The sequence below is a fragment of the Sphaerodactylus townsendi genome, linkage group LG12 (assembly GCF_021028975.2).
Source record: "Sphaerodactylus townsendi isolate TG3544 linkage group LG12, MPM_Stown_v2.3, whole genome shotgun sequence".
NCBI lineage: Eukaryota > Metazoa > Chordata > Lepidosauria > Squamata > Sphaerodactylidae > Sphaerodactylus > Sphaerodactylus townsendi.
In genome coordinates this window covers 49040642-49046641 of record NC_059436.1, presented here as the reverse complement: position 1 = coordinate 49046641, position 6000 = coordinate 49040642, and positions in this window count along the sequence as shown.

The window sequence follows — 6000 nt, the reverse complement described above, 5'->3', positions numbered from 1 at the left end:
TTGTGTGGTTTCCCTGAAGCTACTGCAGGGGCTACAGTGCGTTGACGTGGAAGTCTTCTCAGCCATAGTCTACGAGCAATGGCTTTTCCCCAAATCTTGCATACCTCTAGGTCCGTGGTGGCGAACCTTTGGCACTCCAGATGTTATGGACTACAATTCCCATCAGCCCCTGCCAGCATGCTGGCAGGGGCTGATGGGAATTGTAGTCCATAACATCTGGAGTCACAAAGGTTCACCACCACTGCTCTAGGTCTTTTTCAGTTATTTCTTTTCTTGAACAGTTGGCTATCATTATAACATGGACAATGCAAGTCTTGTATACACTCCTGGGTATGACTCATCGTGTGCCCTACGCTGTTTCGTGCCTTGAGACCGGACAGCACCTCTTGGGGACAAGAGCCTGGCTCGCCACATTCAAATTGTGGTTACACCGCTGCTTTAATTGTGAAGCCGTTTCTTTGCTCCACAAATCCTTACAGCTTCTTGATCACTCTGAATGGTGGGGCCGTATTAAATCCAACATCCTCAAGCTAGGCTACTCTTTGGAGTCCTTGGCCATGCTTTCATCTACAGAGATATTTCAATCCCTGAAAAGGAGGCTGCTGGACCAGGAACATCAATTCTTAATCGAAAAGGCCGCCAGGTCTTGCTCTCCTCTAGCCCTGGATGTCCCCGGCATGGAAAGCAGGGGGGCTAAATATCTCTATCAAATAGTTTCGCCCAGGTTACGTAGAGCAATGATGCTCTTCCATCAGCTGCACTAACAGTAAGATTTGCCAGAATTCCTTACCATCAAAGGCTTTGTGTGTTCAATAGGGACTGTGTAGATTCCATACTACATGTCTTACTCTACTGCCCCCTTTATACTGCACTTAGAACAAAACTGCTATCAAAGTTGTTAGCTAAAAAAGAGCATGCTTCCAATTCGCAGAAGATCGTCTTCTTATTGGACAATATCAGCAGTGATGTAACGGACTCAGTAGCCAAATTTCTTGACTTATTTATCATTCAGAGTTCCAAGGTAAACTTGACTGATACCTCCTTCCTCTCCTTCCTTTTTATCTTTATCTTTATCTTTATCTTTATCATCTTTATCTTTATCATCTTTATCTTCATCTTCATCTTCATCTTTATCATTGTAGACTTCACAGCTGCCAGATCTTTAGCTGGTTGTTGGCCTTCATTACAATTCGAGCCTCACCCAGAGGCCTAGGAAGTTGTAATGTTTTGGCATTATTATTATTATTATTATTATTATTATTATTATTATTATTATTATTAGTAGTAGTAGTAGTAGTAGTAGTAGTAGTAGTAGTAGTAGTAGTAGTCTTCTCTTTATTTTCCTTTGTCTGGCCTGAATGAACCTATTGTTTATGGAAATGTACTGTTAATGCCAGTAAAGGTTGTCGATGTTGATATTAAATTTGCAAATTTCGCAAAGGCTCGGGGGTATGTTGCTGAAATGTTCACCGAAACTTGAAAAGATAGTCCAGGGCAGGCCTGGGTCTGCTAAAAGCAGGGGGATGGAGCCATGTCCCTGATCTCCATGCAGACCAGGGGGCGGTGCTGAGGGAGGCCCAACTCTGCACGCTCCGTACGTGGTGGGGGAGGCTTTCCGCACTCCCAGGTTCCCTGCAGCCAGGCTCCCAACAGGAGCCAGCAGCAGGGCTGGGGTGGGGGGCACCTGGAGGAGGGTTTGTCTCCGGGCACCTCTCTTAATATTTGACATTCTATAAACTTAAATTTTTAGTCCAAATGTTTTTCTGTTACTTCATTTGTATGTTTTCTCCAAAATTTTGCATCCATTTGATCGTTCAATCTTTTACTTGCTCAGTTGTAGTGTTATATTGTAATAGTGTTTTATAAAATTTTCATACTAAATGTCTTGAGCCTCCAGTGGTTAATTGTTTGAAAGCAGTCTTCCTTGATAGGCTGCCTTCTTGGGCAGTTTGTTCTCTCAGTTTTGATACCATTTGATGATATAACAACTACAGAATATTATTTCCTTCATCTTTGACTATTTGCCGGGCTTTTATTTTTCCTAGATGGTTCATCATATTCTCATAAATTATTAAATCAGTTCTCTTCTGTGTGCTGTTATCAAAGTAAACGGCAACTAGAAATGTCAATGGTGAAGTTGGAGGGCTTATTCTACTTCTGCATGGAAACCATATACGTAACAAACCATCTTTCAAAATAGGTCTTCCCGCTTAAGTTTGAATTGTTCTTAATGACTTCTTAATCCATGAATAGTTATATATTCTTTTGTTAATGTCAATTGTTTCCAATTTTAAGGGTTTTTTTTTCAATTTGGATTAATTATCCAGTCTGACACCCAGAGTAGTGCAGCAGTTTGATGCTACAAATTAACATATGATACAGCTAAACCTTTTTTTTCCATCTTGTAATATTTTAATTCTTGCTTTTGGCTTCTTTCTACTCCATTAAAAATTGTTTATTGTTCTCTGCTCATTTTTAAAAGTCTTTTTCATCTAAATAAATTGTTAACATTTGGAATAGAAAATAACTTTGGTAATACATTCATTTTAAATACAGACATTCTTCCTAACCAGGAAATTCTTACATTTTTCCATCTTTGAAGATTTTCCTTGATATTTGTCCTAACTTTTGGATAACTATCTTTATAGAGATTGTTATTTTGCCGCATTATATATGTTCTCATATATTTTATTGAATTTAATAACACATTGTTATTTTTTCTATTCTTCTGATTTAGTGCTATGAACATTATCTTTCCTTTTTCTTCATTATCTTTCTACAGAATAAGTTGCAAATCTATTTATATCTTCCTTTGTATATTTAAAGGAAGTATTTGGCTTTATTAGTAATATATCATCAGCAGCATGACTTTTAATAATTTTCTGAATCTTTTTTTATTCCAGAGATCCTTACATCTTAACTAATTTTTGCAGCTCATGTTATCATTGTAGGAGTAAATAGGTGTTACTGGACATCATTGTCACATTCCTTTTGCTATTTCAATTTTTCCTGTTACAGATCCACTTGTTATAATTCTAGCTTGCTGTTTTGTATAAATGATTTGCATCCAGTTTAAAAATTCTGTTCCGCAATTCATATTTTGTAAGACTTTCATTAGAAATAACCAACATACATTGTCAAAAGCTTTCTCTGATCAAAAACGTAAATGCTGTGTTTTTTCTCTCTGATATTGTCTTTTATGTATAGCCCTTGGATGAATCCCATTTGATCTTCATGAATTAAGTGTGTAATTCATTTTCTTACAGCCCAATTCAGGATGGGAAGGGCAGACCCACCTCTGGAGCTAATGCAGCCCTGTGCCTGTGTGGTTGCCTATCCCATGGGTGCAAGGAAGAAATGTGCCAGCAGAGGAATAACTTACCTGGGCAGGTGCCACTTAGCCTCGCAGCACCCAAACGGAAGCTGCCATGCTCTGGTGAACCCGCTGGCACAGACCTTAGTTGACTTCCACTGCCCAACCAGCCCCCATGCCCTGACAATGCTGGCCTTGGCCCGTTCTGCACAAGCCTGTGAAGCTTCGGCCCACCAGTATAAATGATATACCGTGTGTCCATTCGTACTTTTCCATGTGGGCAGTCCTGGAGCTGCAGTGGCCCACGTAGGTGCCTTTGCACAGAGGAGCCTCTGTCTTGTTGTGAAACTTACCTTCTCTTCCCTGCGCAGCTCTGCAGGGACAAGGGGACACACCCCTGTGGCCATGGCAACATCTCAGGGGTCAGAGGCAAGGAGGCGTGTCCCCTCATCCCCATGGAGCTGTGTGGGGAGGGAAGGTAAGTTGAACAACAAAATGGAGGCACCGAAAAGCAGTGCCTCCCACCTGATGCCATTTGCACAGCACCAGTTGCACAACACTGTTTTCGGAAAAAAACTTGCTCCTCATTATGGGAAGCATGGATGTCTGCTCTCTCATTTTGGAGTGTCATTCCCGCAAGACGTGCTGGCCCATGTCTGGATTGGACTGTTGATGTAGTAAAGATTTTATAAATCACATTTAATAATGAGGTTGATCTATATGATTGTTGTAATAATGAGTAATTTTCTTGTTAAACTTTTATATATTAAAGTTATATTTGCTTCTTGCCAAACAGGTGGTATAATTTCTGCCTTCTATTTCATTCATAACTCTTTATGAGAGAATTGCTAATATTTCTTCAAAATATATGCTTTGTCATTCTTGAGTTTTTTACAGCATCATTACTTCTTTTAAGCATTTGCTTCGTCTTTTTTAGTTTTTTAATAGCCTGATTAATGTCTTATTTTGCTATTACTTCGTTTAGAATTCTTCTGTGAACAGATGTAAATCTATTAAACGTTTCTCCATACCTTCCACATCTGTAGATTTATTTGTTCATGTATTTCTTGCTCTGTATGAACTACTTGATTTCCTTTCTTGATGCTGGGTATCCTTCTTTTTTCTTTTCTTAGATGCTAATATTTACACATTTAAAATCTCTTTGTTTTTAATTTTTAAATTTTTTTCCATGTTTCTCCCACTTTTAACAAATTTAGTTGATTTTTCGGTTCTTTGAATTCTTTTAGTCTTTCCTTAGGTTTTATGATCTTGTTCTAACATCTTCATTTTCAGTGCAATTCATGGTGGGGCGGGCAGTTGTGCTACAACTGGGGACTTATAAGAGGCTTGCTTTGCTGCTGGCATAAGTTTGCACTGCCAAATGGGGATGTCCCAGGCTAAAAGGACTCGGGAGGTCAACTAATGCCAACCCTGCCCTCAGGAATATTTTTCTTAATTCCATTTTTCCAGGTTAATTCTCCTGGATTATGATCTGCCAAAGTCTTTAGTAAGATTTCTACTTTCCCAATTTTTGTAATTAACATTTTTGATCTCCAACACATGTCTATTCTTGAATATGATTGGTGTCTATCAGAAACATGCATAAGATTTTTTTTTACCTGGATGAAATGCACTCCAGGCATCTTTTAAGTCTAAAATTCCCAAAAACATATTTTGAGGGAGTTTTCCTCCAAAAATTTTTAGGTCTACCTTTTTTGTATCTAATACCCCATTCATAGCTCCAATAATCAGAATATCTCCTAGAAAGTCTAATAATTTTTGGGGAAAAGTTCTCAAAAAATTCCATTTTAAAATTATTTGGAGCATATACTGACTCCAGTAAATATACTTGTTCTAATAGTAATCTAATCTTCAGAATCAAATATCTTCCATTTTGTTCTTTTAATCCTTCAAATACTTCCAAATTTGAGTTATAAACATATATTTCAGCTCTTTTTTGTTTAGGCTATATTGTTATACTTCACTATATACTTTATAGTGACTATACATTTTGTGTGTGTGTGTGTGTGTGTGTGTGTGTGTGTGTACACACACACACACACACTTTACTATATTTGTGCTATATATACTTTTGCAATTTAATATATGTTCTTTTTTAATGTGGGTTTCTTGGATACATCATATGTCTATTTTCAGGGGTTTTTTAGTTGATTAAACATTTGTGAATGTTTAGAAGATGAGTTTAATCAATTCAAATTAGCAGAAATTATTTTTAGTTAATTCATTCTTCTCCTTTTTTTCTTTTTTCTTTTCTTTATAGCTCCTTCTTCTCCTCTGGATGTGGCTTCTGTGTCTTCTGATTCCAAGCTTTGGATTCTATCTTCTGCTAACAATTCTTGTAAAAGTAGTTCAGCTTGTTCTGTTGTTGTTATTATTTTTCTACCTTTTATCAAAGGTATTTCTAAATCAAAAGAAAATTTCCAGTGATACCTTATTTCCTTCTCTTGCAGCACTTGCTTCAAATTTCCAAATTCTTTATTTCTGTCATGCTAGGAGGTAAATCTTGGATTAACTGTATTTCTTGTTCCTCTATTGTGAGCAGTCTTTTCTATATTTGTATCCTTTGATTTTTTTAATGAGTTACGCCAACTAATCATGTGGTAGCTTATTTTGGGTTGTGTATTTCTGGGAAGTCTCCTTGCACCTTTAAAAAATCTTGTACTTTT